The sequence below is a fragment of the Hypomesus nipponensis genome, chromosome 16 (genome assembly GCF_054491055.1).
Source record: "Hypomesus nipponensis isolate SF chromosome 16, ASM5449105v1, whole genome shotgun sequence".
NCBI lineage: Eukaryota > Metazoa > Chordata > Actinopteri > Osmeriformes > Osmeridae > Hypomesus > Hypomesus nipponensis.
The window spans coordinates 7,740,175-7,762,475 of record NC_140376.1 but is presented as its reverse complement, the minus strand read 5'-3'; the positions used below and the strand labels follow the sequence as shown (position 1 = coordinate 7,762,475).

The 22,301-nt window shown below is 49.3% G+C and overlaps 1 long non-coding RNA gene across 3 annotated transcripts; it reads right to left on the bottom strand.

Moving 5' to 3' along the window:
- Nucleotides 1-7,378: 7,378 nt before the first annotated feature.
- On the bottom strand, nt 7,379-12,724 carry LOC146254659 (uncharacterized). Of its 3 annotated transcripts, XR_014731477.1 has the most exons (4): nt 12,533-12,724; nt 12,259-12,400; nt 9,283-9,490; nt 7,379-7,736 (listed from the first exon to the last, which is right to left on the bottom strand). It is a non-coding gene; the product is annotated as an uncharacterized LOC146254659 (long non-coding RNA). The 3 variants fall into 3 exon arrangements; XR_014731476.1 differs by having other exon boundaries at nt 7,381-7,736; nt 12,259-12,724; XR_014731478.1 differs by lacking the exon at nt 7,379-7,736 and adding an exon at nt 8,182-9,156 and having other exon boundaries at nt 12,259-12,724.
- Between the last annotated feature and the right edge of the window lie 9,577 nt (nt 12,725-22,301).

Here is a 22,301-nt window from a genome sequence, read left to right as displayed (position 1 = left end):
CTATTGGTCTCCTCGATCTCTGCCTCCCTCCGTTTTACCGTTCTTCCGCTTGTCTCACTGTGTTTGAATGATCGTCTTTCTAGAACCAGGCCGTCATTTCGAGTGACACCTCACGACAAAAATGCAACTTCACAGTTGTCACCCTTGGTAACGCGTACACACTGGTTTATGACAATGCAAGGCGGGCAAAATGCACATGTTTATCCATATGTAGGTTTGTATGTGTGGGGTGTGTGGGGTTCCTGCTGGGTTCCTCGATGGCAAAAGCGGCAGCGCAACATCGAGCGCGTTCCTGCTTGGGGTCTGGATTCGCTGGCGGGCACACAGTGTGCGCTTCTCCACCAATCATCAGAGCCGTTACCCAGAAGTACGGTGACGAACAGCCCTCGGGGCCTCACCGCATTGGGGCACACTGCCAGGACTGTACCGTACTGTACACACAGGCTGGATGAACTTCAAACACCCCTCAAGGTGCGATACGTCCTGTGGGCAAAGGTTGACTCCGGTCGGCACGCCACGCTGTCGTGTCTAAACCAGTGTTGGAAGTGGAGGTTCTCAGAAAAGGAACCGTGGCACCGGGAATAGGCATGACCGTTGGATGAATATTTCCCAGCTGAGTTTTCCTCACTGCTCTGAGGACTGGCCACACCTTACTCTGCTCTGGCTTCGAAGTATGTTTGGGCCGTGCGGCTTCCAGCCAAGAGCCAGAGAAGGCCAAGTGTGTGTGCGTGTGTGTGTGGTGTATGCATGCTTGTCTGCGTGTGTTTCTGTCACCGAAACAATATGCGTGTGCATGCACGTGTAGTGGTGTGGGTAGCAGAAAGAGCTTTTGTGTCATCTCTGTGTGTATGTGTGTGTGTCTGTGTGTGTGTGTGTGTGTGTGTGTGTGGTGAAGTGTGTGTGCGTGAGCACCAAGGATCAAAATACTTCATTCTCATGCTCATTGTCATTCATTTTTTGTAGAGTTTGCACATCTGTGGTTTTACTCAGTAAAATATGCACATTCATTGCCTCGTAAAGGGGCCTGCCAGGTTCTCCTGATATTTCATCATAAAAGTTGTCCCAGCATGGATCTCAAGATGCTCTGTACAGTCAAATGTGGTGATATCCCTACAGTAAACAACTCAACTATTTGCAGTGGCGCAATTTAAAGCCCTGCAGGCAAGTCAGAACTGCACGTCTTACGTACACACACACACACACGTACACACACACACACACGTACACACACACGTACACCCACACACACGTACACACACGTACACAAACACACACACATACACTAGTTCACATTACAGTCAAGGCCATAAGTTTTGGTAATGACAAATGTTGTGTTTTGCAAAGTTTGCTGGTTCAGTATTTGAGGAAAATGTTTTCTCGTGTTTCTATAGAATACTGGAATACAATAAGGCACATTTAATCTTTTGTTTTTTGGGGGCGAAAACGTTCAATATATGCCCCCTATATAGTCCCCTCTTTTACAGCAGTCAATCTGCTCTTAAAAATCCAATCAGAATGATAGTGATTTCACCTGGCTCAAACTAGTTCACACTTTTCCCTGTGCTGATGATATGACTTACTGAAATGATGTCAGCAGTCATTTTATGCCAAGGCCCAGCAAGCTTTGCAAACACGAAATGTATGTCGCTACCAAAACGTTTGGCCATGGCTGTACACAGAGCTGAGGTCAGAGGATGCTTATAATGATAGAGCAGTGATTGTTAACAGGAGAAGTTGTTCAAATGTCAGTCTCACAATATTGTCCTCGGAATCCTAATCTGGAGGGAGACGTGTTTGACAAGATGGTGATCAAGATCACAGCGTTGTAAACCTGGAAAGCAATTGTTGAGAGAATAGGAGGGATTATAATTAGGTGACAAATTATCATAATCAGCTTACAACATACTAAAACCTGATAAATCCCTCATTAACATAGGTCTTGTAGTTCTTCATAGGGTTAGACCTACAGAAACCACACTCTTTACGACTACAAATGCAGCTAGCTTAGGCATTATTCCTTCCAGAGAATCGGATGTGAGTGTTGCTTGAAACACAAATTTAGTCATGTAGTCATAGACACTCTTACCCAGAGCCCACACCTCTTCTGTTACGTATTCAGACATCGGTTGGCTTATCAGTGTACTGTTTGGTGTGTACGCGCGACTGTATCATTGAGCTATTATTGACAGTTAGTCATTTGGGTATTCTGACACACGCACGCACAGCCTATTCTGGTGGTTTGAGTTTTCGAAATCCTTTTCGTCGATTATACCTGATGTGTTTGAGGACCCTCATGCTTGACAGATGATAAGAGTGGCGTGGACAGTTGGCGACCGTTTCCAACGAGGTTTGAAAGGCCAACAGCACCGCTGGCTGTCGACAGGCCCGGAGCAGACACTCACCACCGGGCAGCCATCTTTGTGGGATGATGAAACGTGTGTCGTCTCCAACAGGAGGTATTTGTCAACTCACTGACTGGGAAGCTGTGTGTGTGTGTGTGTGTGTGGTCTGACACAGGGTTTGTGCAATATGACTAATGACCCCTTGGTCCTTTTTCTATTTTAGCTCCGATTTTCACACAGGCGCCTCGCCTAACCACATTGTCTCCAGGGTGTGTGTGTGAGACAGTGTGTGTGTCTGTGTGTTTGTGAGAGAGACAGTGTGTGTGTCTGTGTGTGTGTGTGTGTGTGTGTGAGACAGTGTGTGTGTCTGTGAGTGTGTGTGTGAGACAGTGTGTGTCTGTGAGTTTCTGTGTGTGTGTTGTAATTGTTGGGGGAATTAGCATTAAAATGCCACTGGCTGTGTTCACAGCAGGACAGAGCTTAAGACCATGTCCTCTCACAGCTCACCTGGAGCACAACAACACACACACACACACACACACACACACACACAGACAACCTCCCACCCCCACCACTACAACTACAAACAGTCCCCCTCCCCCCCCACACACACACACACACACACCACACCACATTTTCCCGTGCCTTCTCACCAAACCCTCATTAGGCGGCCTATTGTGTGGTGTTGTGGGGGTCTTGGGGAGGTCCAGCCTGGGTGTCTTTCAGGAGCAGTGGTCCCTGTTCCCCCTAATGAGCCAGTGACAGACGGGAGCCAGCAGTCTGGGGAGCCCCTGTAGAGTACCTGTCTCAGGTGTTGGTTGAAGGCTAAACAAACAGCCTTTGTCTGGCCGGGAATGTTTATCAGGGGGGCTGAATCAAAGCGTGCTAGCGTACATGGCCAGGCTGAATGACAATGACGGAGGGACGGAGTGACAGGTGGGCCGGGGGGGGGGGGGGCTTGGGGGGTCGGATAGACGCCCTCGGAACCTCGGTGAGACCCTCGGTGGGGCAGCGTCGACGTAGACTAACTTCCCCCTTGGAGAACATGGACTGTCGTCGGGAAGGGGTGCGTGTTCTCCGTCCGCAGAGCAGGGTTGCTCTGTGGGGAGCGTCCGAGAGGTTGGGAAACACACAGTCGGGAGAAGGAAAACAAACGTGTAAGAAACTGTCGAGTGATGTCCGAGAAATACACTGGAACTCAATTTCTCATGACTCGGAGAAGTCCGTTTCCAAAGGACGCCATGAATCAGACCAAGGCTGGTCTAAGGGTGTCAACCTGTTATTTGACTATAATTTTTGCTGTAACTATAGATTTGTGTTCAATCGCGATCAAGGCTTTTGTGATTTATCCCACAGTCGGTGCTCATCACTGGGGCACTAAGCCGTTATTTATGGTTATTAACATGTTAAAGATGAAGATTTGTTGTGATATTATTAAATGATCTCTATCTCTTCAAATCATGTGGCTTTATTTTGCTACAAAAGGACTGATTTATGGGGGGCAGAAGGAGAAAGGAGGGAATGAGGAAAAGATGGAGCAAATTCCTCCAACACTTGTATCCGATTACGGTGACAGCTCCGATTCCTTGCAGCTCTCAGCATTCATAAGAATGTGTCAGCAGATGAACGCATTTTGTGTCACATTTCTGTAACGGATTTAGAATTCTGTAACTTTTGTTGTTCCATTGTTTTGCATGCAGGGAACTCAAACAAATTCTTGAAAGTAGTTACGAGAAAATATAACACACTGACTATGTTTTATCTTTTGGCAGGTAAGCTAAATGTTATTGAGAGATTGAGAGACGTTTTTGACAATATGAACTCGACATGTGGCTCTCACTCCTACTAATGACAGAGAAGGGGAAGACCTCAGGGGACTTTAATGGCCTGACCATGTCATGACTGGATGCACTTCTGACTGAAGCTGGACAAGGGGAGACAAGAGGACATACGGGTGACCTCTATCATGATGTGGAACTTATCGTCTCTCTCTCTTTCTTTCATTCTTTCTTTCTTTCTTTCTTTCTCTCTCTGTCTCTATGTCTCTCTCTCACATCGGACACTGTCTCTCTGTCTTTCTCCCTCAGTTCCTCTCTTTTGCACCCCTCCCTTGCAAAACAACTGGATAGGCTCTCGCAATAAGCATAGGGAACAAGCTGTTCTGAGTTCTGTCTGAAAGCCCTCCATTTAGCACCCCTGCATTCACCATCAATCTTCCCTCACTCAGCAACAGGTTTTGTTCAGGGACTTCAGAAGTCACCATGATGAATAGCATCTTGGGAAGTGTCATTTTCCTTTCAGCTTTGGAAGTCTACCCTCTTACTTTTTGTTTGCAATAACAAATCCTTCTAATGAGAATCTCCTTGGGGGATGAAATCCCAAAGACTGCATGTGTTTGTGTGTGTGTGTGTGTGAATGTACATTGGACAGGGAGAGAGACAGTGAGCATACAGTACGTGTGTGTTCCTGCATTTACGCAAAAGTGTGCTCGCGTGTGTGTAAATTGACTAAATTACACAGTCAGTCAGTAACTCTACGGTTAGTTGCCAACCTGAAATGACATGTTTTGTGTGGATTGTATAATTCCATAATTGGGGGTCTTGTGTAATGCAAGGCTTCAAAGTACTGTGAGGGTATGGGGTTAAAGTTCAGGGGGAGGCTTGGAAAGCGGAGGGGGCATGGGGGCAGGAAGAGGAGGAAGAAGGAAGTCGGGTTTTCAGAAGCTGGATGGGTCCTCATCTGCGAACCCTCGTTGTCGCAGACCAAATATCACAGGGCACCTGGAGGTGTGTGGGGGAGGGGGGAGAGATGGGCGAGACAGAAAAGGAGACAGACAGAGTCGGGGCAGGGCGAGCGATTTAAAGAGAGGGACGCGAGGGAAGAAGGGAACATGGAGACGGCAGAGAGAGAGAGAGAGAGAGGGAGGGAGGGCTGCGTTTCGGACGCGTGGGCGAAGCGACTCCCTCGGTTGGCTGGTGTGAGTGTGTCCTGGAGGAATGCGCGCCCCGTACCTCAGTCTAGACAGAGCCGTCCTGATCCCCCTGTCTGCTGGCCTTCTCTCCGGGGCCTTCCCAGACCTCTCGCTCACCCCCGCACTGTCTCTCTCTGTTTTTGCTTTCTCTTTCCCTGGCTCTCTCTCTCTCTCCTCTCTCTCTCTCTCTCTCTGCCTATCTCTCTCTCTGCCTCTCTCTCTCTCTCCACTCTCTCTCTCTGCCTCTCTTTGCCTCTCTCTCTGTCTCTCTCTGTCTCTCTCTGTCTCTCTCTCTCTCTCTCTCTCACCTGAGATCTCTTCCTTGCCATCTCCCCCCCCCCCCCCCGCATGTTCCCGACATTCATCGTGTAAGGACAGTCTAACGAACACCGCGCCAACACGACCAAGACATCCGGATGCCGAGCGTGCTTCCGATCCAAGAGCAAGCCATACAGGGAGTAGTACCACACTGCTCCATCCGGCCGAGCAGGTGAACCAGGTATCAGGGGGCCGGCTGGGCTCCGCTGTTTACACTAGGGCTGTGACATCGTGGGAGCGGGCAGATCCCTGTTGTGACACGGAGCGGGACAAAAGAGTTAATGACTGCGCGCTGGCACAGTGCGTTAAGGCTGAACCGCAATTATGCCAGACGCGCGGGCCAGAGAATGAAGCCACCGTGTTCTTCACAGAGCATTCTTCTCCCCTCTTGGAGGACGACAGTTTAAGTCGCTTGTCTGGCGAGGCAACCCACAACAACAAAAGAGAAGAATGCCTCACCTCGTGGGAAACGACTGTGGCAGGAATGTCACTGTGTGACAGGCTCCCCGCACCAACAGGCCCCGCCCCCCTCCCAAAACCCCCCACCCCTGTCCGAAAGGGGGTAAAGTAGAAATGATCGAAATTTGTCCATTTCAAGTATACTTCCACCTCTCGTTTCGGGAGATTTGCCAGCTAACTGTTCCACGAAACCAGAGAGAACAGCAGCTCTGGTAGAAACATATTCAATATTTTCTTTTGTGGACGTATTAGTCGAGTGTTCAGAGTGTTGGATGAACAATATTGGCTTAGTCTGCTTCAAAAACATGAAGGGGGGAGAGAAGAAGGGAGAGAGATGGGGGAGGTGGATCTGATTTCATGTGACCTACTCCAGGTGAGGTAGCGGCCTCCAAGCAAGTGCGTGTGTGTGTGACTCGTTTGTGAACGTGTGTGCGAGAGAGCAGCGTTTGCTTGATTTGTGTGTTTGTGTGTGTAGATGTGTGTGTGTGTGTGCGTGTGCGTGTAACCGTACCCCTGGACATGACAGGAGGCATCCATGTTCAAGCTCTCCCTGGGAAGGTACCTCTTGAACCTGCCTGATTATTTGCGGGGAAATTAAACATGTGAGGAATGTGTCTCGCTGAGGGCTGTTGGGGCAGCCGGCTTTTGATGTTCTCCACAAAAGAGCCAGTGTGTGGAGCTCCACGTTCACAGCCCCACCTCGCAGGCCGGCGGTCACCTCAGCGAAAACAAACACACCTCTGGGGGTTGTTTTCGGTGCACCTCCCATCGCTCACCAGTGGGTATAAGGGAAGCAAGCCAACGTGGGACAGAACTCACTCCCTTGCCACTCCATTCCATCCACTGTTCCCTTCATGTACAGTTCTACATCATCCCATGTTAGTACATCGGGCTGGTTTGGCGGATCAATCTCATCACCTCTCGTAGCATGGGATGGAATTCCACCCCTAGATGTTCCCATTTGCAGTACAATTATTCTGTCTTGAATCCCTAAATAGCTGAGAATTTTTTTTTTTTTACTTCTCCATAATATCTCTTTGGTCTAATGGTAGATGTTACTGTGTATAAGTCCACTTCCCACAGGTTGAGTCAGCGATTCAGATTCCACCTAAGATGCACATACAGCATTGGCGATTTTAGGCCCTTTTTAAATGACCCTCAGCACCCCTAAAAAAAATAATAATTTAATATATATATATATATATATATATATATATATTATTGTTTATTATCATTTGATGCAGGTAGTTCATGAAGAAAGGGACATCCTTAGTTTTTTCATTCATTTATATTTTACATAATAGTACATAAATATATTCATTGTCATCCAGTGAAATGAGGGATTTATAGCAAGAAGGGTTTAGCACTTTTGCAAGGCACTGTATTCATGTCACATTCTCATTGGGGGCTGAGCAACCCAAAAGGTCTGATCCTAGAATCGCCCCTGACATACAGTATGTTATGATTTGATTATGAATTACTCAGAAGGCCTAGCTCCAGGCATTGCACGACCAACTGCCAATTTGAGTCCATTCCAGGAGATGTATTCTTTCTGATACTTGTGTTGACTTCATTCTAGCGAGCCTTCTCTTTCAGCCCGGGGATCAGAGTTGCTGTTAAACAGGCCAGTGAAGGTGTGGAAAAGCCTAAAAATAAGCAGCTTCGAATCAATCTCATCTGTGATGGCTGAGGTTGACAAGGCTCTGCACCAAAATAGGATTCCGTTCAGTCTTACCAGGTGAGTCACCAACACGCAAGCAAACGCCTCAAAGCATATTTGACATGGCGTATGTGTGTGTACTCTACCAGTGTGTGTGTGTGTGTGTGTGTGTGTGTGCGCGTGTGTGTGTGTCAGTGATTGCAACATGCATCTGTCTGTATGCAGCCTTATCAGGACATCAGGAAACAAAGAATGAAACCAGTCACCCCGTGTGAACCCATCCACGGTGAGCCATCCCGACTCAAGCTCACTCTCCTCTCCTTCCTCTCTTTCATTCGGTCTCCCTCCACCGCTCTTTCTCGTCTGCTCCCCACGCTCTTTGTCTCACTTGATCTCCCTCCCCCCTCCCCAACTCTCTCTTTCTCCACCTCCAAGAAGATGATCATAGGAACGGAAGGGGACATTTGTGCACCAGTGAGGGAAACAGAGGCCTTGCTAAAACCATCATTTGATGGAAGTCGGGGGAGTGTGGATGGATGCGGACCCATGGGAAAATACACATGGGCTAAAACTGTTGCTCTTCTCATTTTAGAACTTCCTATGGTCGTGATGAGCCCAAACAAGGACATGATGTATTTGAATGTGAGTGTGTGTGTGTGTGTGTGTGTGAGTGTGTATCCCAGGACAATCTTATGTTTTTGTGTGTGTTTTCATGTGTGTGTGAGAGAGTTGGATGAGTCATACTCAGCCCAGACAACCAGTGTGGGCTTACTAATACAGACAGACAGACAGACAGTACACACACCAGGCCTCTTCAGCCTTTAATGACACAGTAATCCGCTCCACACACAGTGGGCAGTGTTTATGCCCATACAATACCACCCTCGCACATTCTTACACACTGATGCTGGAGCCTAGAAAAGACAGACAGACAGATAAACAGACAGACAGACAGGCGGACAGACAGGCAGTCTGGAAAGACAGACACATAGACCCCCAGACAGACAGACAGGCAGTCTGGAAAGACAGGCAGATAGACGGCCAGACAGACAGGCAGTCTGGATAGACAGACACATAGACCACCAGACAGACAGACAGACAGGCAGTCTAGAAAGACAGACAGATAGACCACCAGACAGACAGACAGGCAGTCTGGAAAGACAGACAGATAGACCGCCAGACAGACAGACAGGCGGTCTGGAAAGACAGACATGTGTCATGACAGACCGACACAGACAGGCATGTCAGGGGGAGTACATTGTGCTCCTTGCTCGCTGGGCCCCGGGGGAGAGAAGACGATGTACTCGCCCGAAGGGCATGCCTGCTGCATACTGTAAAACCGACTGGCACAGAGCTCTCATGTTACGAAATACACCCTGCAGGGCTTGGCACAGACATCAGTTCCTCTGAGTGTGGGAGAATAAAGTGATGGAGAGAGGTACAGTCAGGAGAACAGCACGGAGCGCTTCATACAGACTGAGAGAGAGAAAGAGAGAGCTAGCAGCCACCTAGGTTGACGTCATATCACTTACCATTAGAGACACATGCATCCGAGAGACACAGGCCTGCTCCCATGAGTTCCACTGGAGGGACATGACCTCATGGAGGTTATTCGGGCTCTCTCTGCTATTGCCCCCGGGCCTGTGGTGCAGCGATGCTTTCCAGCTGTCATTCAAACCACCGGCCCGCTGTGACCATGGTCAACATGTGGTACATTTCCATAGGACCATCTATACAGGACTTGTGGAATTACAGAGAGGGGAACAGAGAGAGAGAGAGAGAGAGAGAGAGAGGGGGGGGGGGGAGAAGGTGAGAGAGAAAGACAAACACAAAGCACAAAAACTGTCGAAGACAACCTGCAATTTTATATAATGCAGCTGCACATGCTTTATTATGGAACATCAAGCAATGAGAGTCTTTGGGCTTTCTTTTACAGATAATAATATTAGCTTCTCATATAGAAGCAGACATCTTTATATAGCTTTTTATGTATGGTGCTCCACAGTGCATTAAGAGTGTTTTACACAGGGAGCTGTAGTAGAGGCTGTACATGCTTACCGCAAGGGCAAAGTTAAAAGAGAGTCTGGTTTGGCTGTCGTTAGCCTAGCATCTGGCGAATAGCAGTTAGCCTAGCACGATAGTTTGACGTTAGCATCCAGGCTAACGCTAATGCTCCCACTGGTTACATTTAGTCATTTAGCAGACACTCTTCTCCAGAGCGACTTACAATAAGTAAAGGGACATTCCACCGAGGCAACTAGGGTGAAGTGCCTTGCCCAAAGACACAACCTTATTTTGCACGGCCGGGAATCGAACCGGTAACCTTCTGATTAATAGCCCCAAGTCCTTAAGCGCTCAGCCATCTGACTACCAGGTCAGCAAAGCAGTGCTTACACACAGCACGATGAAACCAGTGAGATTAAAGAAGAAAATCAAGCCCTCCTCAGATTGTTCTCAGATATTTCACCGAAATATATAAAGCCGCAGGCAGAACTTTGTCCTGCTTCAGAACCCCGCAACAGGTTGGTCGCGTCGGCGGCGCGGCAATTATTGAAGGAATCTATGAGGACTCATGCCAAACCTCAAACCTACTTTGAAAAACAAGTTCTTGGGATTACGCCGGGATAAGGTACATCAAGTCCCTAAGGGCGTTCCGGGGCACTGAATGATCCTGAACAAGGTGAGGGAGAACACATAAACATGACCCACACGCTTCATCTTTTTCCTTACCCTTCTCCTTTCATCGTCCCTCCCCTCTCCTCTCCTCCCTTCTCCCAATTATTAGGGATGTGGTGTCAAGTCAGGTCACATCCCACAGGGTTATCGCACAATGCATTCAAGGCCTTAGATCATCTGTTTACCCAGCTAGGCTCAGACATACTAATTATCCACGTTTCATTTTCGATGTAACTATTAAATTGTGCGAGCAAGACTCAAGAATTTGCGAGTCCTTCCAAGAAGCGTTGTGTCATTGTCAGGTACACAACGTTCTTCCAGTAGAGTATGGTGTAAACAATCCATGAAATAAGTGAAGGTGACGAAAGAAAAAATAAACAACAACCTGTCACCTGGTAACTTAAAACATGAGTTATCGGTTCCTGTTCAAATGGATTTGTACGGATGGCACATCTCACTGTACAAATCTTTATTTAGTGTCGGGCTTATTTCCCAGTATTGGGAGTAGCAGTACCACAATGGTGTCCTTCATGCGCTACAGTTGTAAGTGACAGATTAACCAGACACTCCTTTTGTGAGACACTACAATATAGTTGACACAAGAAAATACAGACCTTCTAGATAATGTGTTACTGCACTGAAGCCATCGCTTGGATTCAACATTTTGTCATCTTGTTTCCCATTCAAATATCCACTTTCATCCGGAGGTGACTGAGATGATCACATGGACTTGTATAGAAAAGTGCATCGAAATTCTGAAAACGCATGTCTTTCATTCGATTCTACATCGCAGGTGTGTCAACAGTGCCACTTAGCCACTAGCTGGTATCGATTTAACAGCTAGAGATACTGTTTAAAGAGTGACTTTGGTTGTTAAAGCTGCTATTATCAATCACTGGTCATAAAGAAACAGTCAGCCGGCCCTCTGCTCAGCGCTCCTCTCTGGTACTTGATAACGTAGCTGAGAAGCTGTTTAAAACACATCCAGCTTGTTTATCTTCCTGTGTGTGCCCAAGGGTCCGTGCTCATAGTTTTGTGTGTGGGTATGTGTGCGTGTGTTCAGAGAGTGTGTGTGTGTGCGAGTGTATGTGAGGAGGGTGTGTACTTGACTTCATATACTTCACTGTCAGTAGCAGGGGCCCGAGTTTGTTTGTGCAGCCCTCGCCCATGAATGAATGTATGTCTGTAACTATGCATGCACGTATGTAGTATGTTTGTACGTACAGTATGTATGGATAGGGTATGTATGTATGTATGGAGTACATATGTTTGCATGCATATAAGTCAGTATGGATCGATGAACTAGCGATGAATACAAAGACCGAAAGGGACTCATCGACCGACTGATACAAACAAACAAGGGCTCCAGTGTCATGATGACCCAATCAGGAAATGAACAATGAGATTGAGTCACCAGAGGTCAAGAGGGCTTCACTCTGTGTCATGGCAACCGAGTCCATCAAACAGAGGTTGTGACCTAAGGCCACAATGATGAGGCTTGAATCACCCCACTATCACACCAAACAGACAGTTGTTGGTCACTCACAATGAAAGGTTTGGTAAAGACTGTACCCACGCTACCAAAGAGAGGGTCTTCCTAAACACTAGGGGAAACACTGAGCATCAACCAAGATGACGATGCCCACTCAATTCAGGACATTTTAAATGTGGAAATATTTCATTGGAAAAAAAGAACTATTCTATAAATGAACCAAAGACAAGGCTAATCATTTCCTGGGAGGATCCCATTGGTCGTCCCTAGGGGCCCCCACTAATCTAATTCTGGGACCCTCGCAGTCTAGGGCCGGTCTCCAACCTGGGAACTGACTCACCCCTGGCCAGCGTGGACCGAGATAGCACTTGGCAGGGCCCTGAGGTTCAGATCCCAGTTGTAAAGTCCCCATGTCTCTCCCTCCTCCAGGGCAGCCAGGATGGCACCAGCAAGACATACTGCACGTTGAACCTTGAGGCTAACTGGAGAGAAGCTCTAAACCAATGAATGAGTGTACAGTGATAGTCTTCAATTACACACACACACACACACATAACAACGTGCTTTCACCTTTTCTCTGTGTTCAAGTGGGCACGGCAGTATCTGCGACTCACCTTCAACACGCCCTCTGCTGTTGATCAGCCTCCATATGGAGGGTTGGGACATGAGGATGAAAGAGCAATGATCCATGTCTATTGCAGAATGGACCAATGGAGATGGCCTGGTGTTGGATTGCCTCGCAGTGCCAAAGCTCTGCCTGGGTTGGAATGATTTGAGTCGTTTTTTTTTTTGCAGTTCAGCAACAGTTGAAGGGACCCTGTCTATGGATGTTCATCTTTGCTCCCACATCTGAAGGACCTCCCCCCCCCCCCCCCACACACACACACCAAAGTCTTTTATGGGTTACTTAGAGGAGAAAGAGCTATATTTGCGTGTGTGCGCGTGTGGGACTGCTATATTTGTAGATGCCATTATGTGGTACAAGCTGTCTATTTTTTCCTCAGTTTCTATACTCTCACCACCAAAACCCCCCCCCACCTCCCATCCACTCGACCATTCTTCTCCTTCTCTCATCTCCCCCGTTCCTGTAAACTATCATCTCTTGCACAAGCCTCTTATTTGAAAAGGACTAATCGGTAAATTGCACGCTGGTTTGTTCCTAATCATAACAACTCACAATAAATAGGTCAGTTTCAGTGACCCTCCCCACACACACACACAACACACACACACACACACACACACACACGCCGACCCTCCGGAGGCTAATGAGAAGCACATGTGACTCTCGGGGGGGGTTATTTTGTGCTGCGCCGGAGCCCAGGGAAACCGCCCCGCGTCTGTTATGGAGAAGTGGTCTCTCTATGAAGGGGACTCAATTACGGAGGCAGTGCACAACTGCACGTTACACCAGCGGTTAGGCCAGCCACACGTGAGCCCCTAGTGGAGCTCTAGAGAAGCAGATGGGGAGAAGGGGGGGGGGGCATTTGAGGAAGGACACACTTTCAGACACACAGACATACTTTCCGACACATAGACATACCCTTGCTCACAAACGCACACACACGCAAACACACAACCAATACACTCACACACATAGCTGGGTGGGTACCTGAACCTGACAGGGACTGATGGATGCACCTGAAACGCTGAATAGCAGGGTTTGGGTTCCCAGAGGCACTCTTGCGGCGGTGCGCGAGCGCGCGCGCGCGTCAGCACAAAATCGGTGATTACAGGTGTGCGAGAAAGTGTCCCGTGTTTAAGATTGCTCACGCATCGTTTCCCTCTTCGTCCGTTTCACCTCACGCTAGACTTCCTCTAATTCCCCTGTTCCGCTGACATCAGGCCGTGTCACACGCTGGGAGGAAGAGCTCGCAGGCCTGAGGAAGGAGGCTGTTCAGTTAGTAAACAGTGATTAACACAGACTCGGGAGCAGACTGACAGTAACACCAGACTTAGGAGCTGGTGAATGTGTCTTTCAGGAGGAGGATTCTTCTGGAACCAGAAGTGTTGCGGCACCATAAATGTGTTTTGTTTGCGAGACTTCATGTACAGTAATGGCGCGCACCAATGATTTGCATCTGTCCAGGAAATGGCTTTTTTTTTCTGATTGGATCAGTTCCAGCCATCTGGGTTCGAAGCCCATTGAATAGAAATGTAGGATCTGTAAATGTCTTGTCTGTCATTAACTAGAATAGGCAGGCGTGTAGATGACAGTTAGACTGACTAACTGACTGTCTGGCTGTCTTAGCTGGCTCACTGGTTTACTGTCTGTTTTACCACTCTCTCTGTTTCCATCTCCCTGCTGTCCCTTACTAAATAAATATACACAAAATATATAAACGATAGTAACCGACCAAAAGTCTCTTAGGCTGCAATAAAGGTTTCACTGTCAGAGACAACAATCGTCTGCCGACAGTACTTAATGAGCCTCTTCTGTTTACAAGAATTCTTCAAGTTCCGAAACATAAAAGCCAACACCGAAGAGGACTTTACCGTAATCCTCGAGTCTTTCATCTTAATTCTAGAACGTGGCATTGTAAATGTTGACGTATACGCAGCACGGCGCCACGTGCGAGCGTGCTGTGGGCCTGATTTCGCCACAGGCCGTTTTTGGACACCCGTCAAAACTGTGAGGAGGAAAAAAAAGCCGGTTGGTAATGACACTGGCGGAGGCGGGCTGCGTGTGGCTCTCACGTCAGGTTCACCCCAAGATGTGGTGCCAGCATACCAGCGCAAGTTATGACACCACACGCACTGGCGTCGTCTCAACGTGGACGCCGGCCAACAATGTGGCGCCTCCAGCTGGTATCCCGAAACGTACTGTACTGTACCTTGTGAAGAACAGCACTCTGACTCACTTTCTATTATTCCCGGTTACCCTGGTAGCGGACAAACCAGTGTGGCTGTGTGTGTGCTTTTTTCTTCTTCTTCTCTCTTTTTCTGCGGCGTTTAATCACCTGAGTGAGCTGAAGTGGGCGCGGATGCGTATGCGTGCGCGTGCGAGAGGCATGTCACTGAAGCGTCAGAATTTCCAAAATAGTGCGAGCGAAGAGCCAAACAGAGCGTGTCGACATGTCAAAGCATCGGCTTACGGCACCCCCCCCCCCCCCCCGGCGCTTGCCGACGCGACCAGGGAACACCGGGAACAAGGCGGGCAGACGTGGCGAGCCTCGTATCTGCTCTGCATTAACGGGGAAGCCCGGGGAGAATACCTGAGCTGACAGAGCTCCATCGGGGCCCTCTGGAACGTGGCCAGAGCTCCGTAAATCTCTCCAGGGTGGATTAGATCAATCAAGACCAACACTGTCAGACACATGCTGAAATGATAACAGGAGAGAGAGACTGAGAGGGAGAGAGAGAGAGGGAGAGCGAGAGAGAGCGAGAGAGAGAGGGAGAGCGGGAGAGAGGGAGAGCGAGAGAGAGAGAGGGAGGGAGGGAGGGAGGGAGGGAGGGAGGGAGGGAGGGAGGGAGGGAGGGAGGGAGGGAGGGAGGGAGGGAGGGAGGGAAAGAGAGAGAGAGGGAGGAAGGGAAATAGAGGGAGGGAGAGAAAGAGAGAGAGTGAGACAGAGAGAGAGAGAGAGTGGGAGGGAGAGAGTGGGAGGGAGAGAAAGAGAAAGAGAGAGAGAGAGAGAGAGAGAGAGAGAGAGAGAGGGAGAGAGGGAGAGCGAGAGAAAGAGAGAGAGAAAGAGAGAGAGAGAGAGAGAGAGAGAGAGAGAGGGGGAGAGAAATAGAGAGAGAGAGGGAGAGAAGAAATGCGAAAGAGAGACAGACTGTTCCTTGGCAATAACCACTATAATATTGTTAGAACCGTGCACTTCTAGTCCTGAAGTGAACTGTAACGTTTGACTCTATATGCATGTTGCTTTGGATAAAAGCGTCTGCCAAATAAATAAAGGTCATGTATGTGAGGCATGACTGTGTATGCTGTAGTAGGGGCCTGGTGACAAACCTGACATATGTCATTTATCAAACTTCGACACTTGGAAATCTGTTGCTTTTTTAAACACAAACTGTCATATTTCTAAATCGTAGAAACAAGAAAGAGATGGGGATATGGGGTCATGTGACAGGGGTGCCTCGTCAATGAGTATGGTCCAGTTAGGCACAAATACACTGTACCTGTCTGTACCTGGTACTGAACAAGCCCCGCACCCACCCCCCTCAGTAAGGCAGAGGTAACTCCACTCCTGTTCACTGCGTGTGTGTGTGTGTCTGTGTGTCACACTGGCAATCCACATACCTGCGTGGGTGAACGGCCGATAACGATCAGAGATTCCCTCAGTCAGACAATCAGCCTCGACGGGGGCAGGTAGACCTTGCTCCCCGCCCCCCTCCCCCCTGCCCGGTGTGTGGGGAAAGACTGTCTGCTGACTGCTTATAGGTCATGCTTACACACAAGAAAGGGCTTCCCTGCGTGCCTGGGAGCGCCGGTTGCCAGGCGACGGGGGAACCAGACCATAACAAACACGGGACTTCCGTGCGACGCACCTGTAACCGGACGGACAGCAGGTTCAATCCCACGCAACACGACACTTGGCTTATCTACGTCTGAAGCCTGGAGGAACTCAATCAAAGAGAAGCACCCTGGAATTCCATTGAGCTTAATGCCATGCCGTTTCCTCCGACCCTACTATTATCGAGTCGTTTTTCTTTTATAATGTGAAACTGTTGGAAAGGGTTGTCATAGGGAAGGTCAACGCCACCGGAGACCTGACAGGAGATTTAAACAACTTACGCTACGGTTTCATTTTCTTCTGCCGAGTTCAGATCGGGGAAAAGCCGAAACGTTTCAAAGATAATGTGTTACAGTACACTTCTCGAAAACATTAGGAAACGTTTGTGGAGGTTGTTGGGAAGGGGGGGGGGGGTGGTGGGGGGGGAGGATTTCAGGTTACACAGGCCCCAGAGCTCAACAGGATTCAGAGGAATGTCATGATATAAGCCACCTGCTCCCCGAATGTCTCTGGACTGTTTGGAGTTTTCTGACAGTGAATCACCCTGTGTGTGTGTGTGTGTGTGTGTGTTCATTGGTGTGTGCGTGCGTGCGTTTGCACGCGGCGCGCGTCCGTATTCTTGCGCCACCGAGACCTCCGAGTTACAAAATCAATACTGCCATCCTCCCTTCTCATCCATCTCCATTAGCTGAACGGGCCACTTCTTCCCACACGCTCTCCTGTTTGTTATGACATCAGCGAGTTTACCCGACATCCCATAATCCGGCGGGGCTTACGCCGTGATTGGACCACGGCCGTGTTGTTTCCCTCATTATCCTGCCAGCCACGACTGGAGGCTGGCTCCAAGGTTTGCTCTGCGTTGATTGATGTGGACCTGAGAGAGAGGCTGCCAGCTCAGGTCTGGAGCGATGCGGGTTTAATGACAGGACAAGCGAGGAGAGAGCCATTGTCAGTTGATACCACCGTGGCAGCGCGAGTGTGACGAGATGTTAATAGAACTGATAAACATTCCACCGGGCCAGGACCTGCGAGTCTGATGGTGTGAGCCCTGTACAACTTTCATCAAACACGTACACAGAGCGTCGGCCGTGAACGACGTATTTACAAAAGACAAAAGAATTCTCGTAGGAATCATCGGCGCGTACGTTGTAGACCTCTGTCGAGTCAAGGGAGGTTATGTGTGGTTTTCAGCAAAACAGGCCAGGAGTTTTTTAGGCTGACGTGGAAGTAGAGCAGGGTTCCGACCCGCTATTGACCTTTTTATCAACTACCAATCTGACAGCATGCTTTCCTCTGAGAATCCCTCGCCCTCTCAAGTGGTCCCTCTCAATCTTACAACCAAACCGCAAACACTCAGTTTGACCTGCGAGGAGAACAGTGTGTTTTCACAACAAAGACTCTTAACGTGGTGGAAAGTTTCCCCGAATCAATCCCCATTATACACTTCAGAACGCATTTGAAAAGGCATTTCTAAGATATGATTTAAATGTCCCTTTTGTGCTAGAGTTCAGCTGTGTTCTCAGGTTGAGGTAGTAGGTTACAGCACCCCCTATCGTCAATAACTGATACTGCTTCACATGGAAAGTAAATAGGGCTAATGGAGCACGGGGGGAACATGCTCTTATCCAGGGCGACTTACAGTAAGTACGGGGACATTCCCCCCGAGGCAAGTAGGACAAGGACACAACGTCATTTGACACGGCGGGGAATCGATCCAGCAACCTTGTGATTGCTAGCCCTACTCCCTCACCGCTCAGCCATCTGACTCCTACTCAGACAGCTACATCAGCAGGTACTACCTGACAGGGTTCAATGTTCCCTGGTGACTAGAAGTGGGAGAAAAAAAATCGAACCTACGACTCAGATCCGATCAATTCAAAACAGCTTAGTCACTCAAAATCACTCGCCGCCGTTCTGAAAGATTCAGCATGACACGCAGTCATAAAAACGTTTACTTTTTTATCACAGAACGGAACCTCGATCACCATGCGATAGACAAACCGCACGTGACGGTGAAATGGTCCGCTGTCATCGGAATCATGACTCCCGTGTCATTCAGTACTTTGAGACTTGACGTGACATCACGTCACCGCTCGCATCCACTTCCTGCTCTCAGTGAGTGCACGCATGCAAATGCGAGAGTGCGTGCGTGCATGTGTGTGTGTGGGTAGTACGCATGCGCGCGCAGACGCCGTCGCGTGGCAACTTAGCTCCTCCCCCCTGAGCAGCCTAGCTCCTCCTACCTTGGCCCGGGCGTGTGGGTGCAGGTGTGGCAGGCATGGGCCTCACTCAGATAAGGTCCTGAACGACGTGCGATAGCAGAGCGCGGGCCGTGACGCATGTCTGGCCCGTTTGCTCTGTGACCTGCTCCCAGACTCCCAGTCCGGTCACGGTGACACTGCATGCACACTGAGGACGTGTCTCGAACCAGGACGAAAGGGTCGCCACCCCCCGATCCTTGCGCGGTGTGTGGATCTTTGAGATGCGATGAGCAGGTGGAACCCAACCCCCCCCCCCCCACACCACCACCTGCCCACTGCGAGGTCAGCCACACTGTCGCCTGCTGCCGACAGGATATGGGCCCTCGTTGGGTTACGAAACGCCCGATCGAAAGTCAACAACACGGCACCGTAACGTAGGGTCAACCATTAACCCCGTTTCATTGGCGCTTTTACTACGCTAGTTCCACTGTAGTTCATGGCGGTTCACTGTAGTTCACTGGAGACCACTAGAAGGGAGGGGGGCTGACGCCACAAAGGCCACTCCCACGCAGTTATGCATGCACACGTGCACACCTACAGTCTATACACACAAGTAAGCACACACAAACACACGCACACGAGCGCGAACACGAGCATAGATGGACGCAAAGGCAAGCAGTGGCACACGCGTGCAGGCACACAGTAGACGGACACACACAAACACACACCGGATCAAAGTGACTTGTTTGCCATCCACTCCGAAAAGAAAGCTCGAGGCCAGGAAAAGGGAAGGGCCCTCCGAAAACAAAGAAGCGCGCTACCAGGGAGACCTTCGGCGGCCTGATAACATAGTGAAACATTAAGACGGCTGACGCAGTTTCTTCAACAGGACCCAAACAATCGGCAGCAGCAGTTGCTAGCTTGATAACCGCCGCTAGCTATTTGGGGACATAAAGATAAGGGCGAATCCATAAATACGTTGCATGGCATTTAATAAATGATCTATTACACTGTATGAGTCAGATGTTTGGCATATGGGTGGGGAAAGGCGAGAAAAAAAAACACTCCTCCTCCTCCTGCTGCTCTTTCTTTTTAATGGCAGACTCCCAAAAGGGCCGCTAAAATAGTTTTATGCTGCATTGTGGGGTTGGTTTACACCATCGGAGTGGGTCGTTCAACATCTGTGTGGCCTCGCCGATTTCAGAGCGGTCAATACACATGGCCGTGCGATCGTCACTTCCCCCTCAGAACTTCTCCTGAACACAAAGTGTCGGACTACAGAGACCACAGTTCATGTCTGTGGTCCATGGTGCAGCCTGTTTGATTGGCGTGCTCATTCCCCTCAGTTAAGAGCAAAGTTGTCTTCGGCCCTTCTAAACACCCGTCGGTTCTTCTTAGACGAGGCATCCGTCTTATCTGTTGGTCCTCGTGTCAATACGAGGATGCATCCGTCTCTTTGAACTGCTTTCCTTTTGTCCCGACAAGATCCGTCGGTGTCGTTCTCCTTTCCCCCGTGAGGCGCCTATCTCTTCCTTTTTCTGGACCTCCTCCCCGTCTCTCTCTCTCTCCCCTCCTTCCCGCTCTCTTTTCGGTCCCTCCCCTTTTCTGTGGTATGTCGAGCCGTTGCCCTCTCGCATATCATCCGCTGCGCTCTCACGTCGTATTCTCAATGTCATGGCAGTGGCATTAAATCAATTGAATCCAGTAGAACAATACACCGTTACCCCGGTGCAGCCTGTCTCTGGGTGGAAACAGTGTTTGTTTACGCTCCCCAGCAGCAGGTGGAGTGTGGTCCCGACCCCAGAACAAGAGACCTTGAGGCGGGTTCGGATCCCACAGTGAACCGCAGAAGCATACAATGACGGCGATCAAGGCAGAGACATGGTCTAATACAGGAATGCCTGAATACAATGCCAGCCCTGGAATAGGCCTGTCCCATCTGTGTGTGTGTGTGTGTGTGTGTGTGTGTGAGGGGAGACCTATGTGAGTCAGTCGCTCCTTATGGTGACCAGCGTGGGTCCCCTTCCTTTCTTTGAGTCACTTCCTGGTCACTGCATTCCAGAGCTGGCTTTCCCAAACGCTGCTCATGGTGTGTGTGTGTGTGTGAGTGTGTGTGTGGCTCAGGATGTGATGGTCCTACTGTGTTCACACAGAACCCCCCTGGTGTTAAAATAACCTTGAAGAGTAGACCGGCTGACCCCTGTCCAGGAAAGTCGCCCTCGATTCAGCCCCCCGCGCTCCCCCCCCCCTTGCTCACAGACAGGATTAGAGGGTCTGAGATTGTTTTCTGTGTCTGCGACCTTTGGCAGAGTCAGCGTGCGTGTCTGTGACCCACGGCGGAGAAAGACATAAAAGATGTGCGTGCCGTCGGTAGAGAAAGAGAGTGTGTGTGTGTGTGTGTGTGTTGACGTGTGTTGACGTGCTCTCTGAAGGGGGAAATAGCTTGGCACTTCCTGGTTCCAGGGAACACCAATCAGACCTCTTGTTTGTAGATCTATTCTGAGCTTCATCTCTGGCACACACACACAGGAAGGGACCGGCACCTCCAGTACAGTACACATTCTATACACTGGCAGACGCACAAGGACAAGTTGTTTGCAAACGAAACTTCTAGAAGAACTTCAGCTTCAGGAGCCGGTCAAATCAACGAAACGAGAAAACGGCTTGTTCTCATAAAACAACTTTAATTGGTGTTTGATTTCATACAGTAGATGTGGTTCGCGTACAACAGGCTCAGAATGACACTGGGCCACAGACATACCTGTGCCCCACGCTGCGACACTGACAAGGAACTGTGACAGGGACAATCCCCTCTTTGTTTGATACCTATGTGTTGGAAAGCTGGACAATACAGTTTCTTCAGTGCGTCCATCTGTGTGTGGGCTAGAGAGTGACTATGACTGAGTCCTGGTTGTGGACCTAAGTTCCAGTTTTACGGTAAACACTGAGTTTGAGTACAATATCGGTTACAAATGTCCACCTGTGTATTAGTTGTTAACGGTTACATTAAATGGTTCAGCACGAGGTCACATGGTTTCCCTCAGACCAATGGGAGGAGAGGGGACGGCCCAGGGTCAAATGCTAATTAAAAAACAATCAAATGCATCAGGCAGGCTTGATTGAACTCGCTTGGCACAGTGTAACTCGTAAAGCAGTTTCCAAATGGGCCCATGTTCAAATGGTGCCAATTTGGCCACGTCAGACTAAAGCAAACAATCGGAGAAGATTTGACACAAGTCTGGCACAAAGAGACACAGGCATGAAATCAAATACAGACGTCGAAAATGCAACATTGCGACACAACCGTCATGAAATGCGTACGTTCCACGACACTCCACACGTTGTGTCTTTGCGACGACAGACCGAACAAATGACCCATGTGGCTTTTCACCGGCCAATCACAGTGCCGTGTGTTGGGCCCGCGAAACCGACTGACGACCAGGTTGTCGCCGGGGGCAAAACAGAACGGCAGTTCCAATGAGCTACGCCACATCGAAATTCACGCGGCCTTCTTTCGTCTGGCCACGCACGTCTACGTCTCAGCACTAAGACTGACCTGTTTGTAAGAGGCTGCCGCTAAAACAGGTCAAAAGCGGTTAAGCGGGAGTTCATTATCTATATACTGGAATGAATAGTTTGCAATTGACCTACTTTCGGACTATTCTTCAGCATACCATACGGTGAGTCACTGCATTGGACGGCGACCAAACAAGACCACAATATGG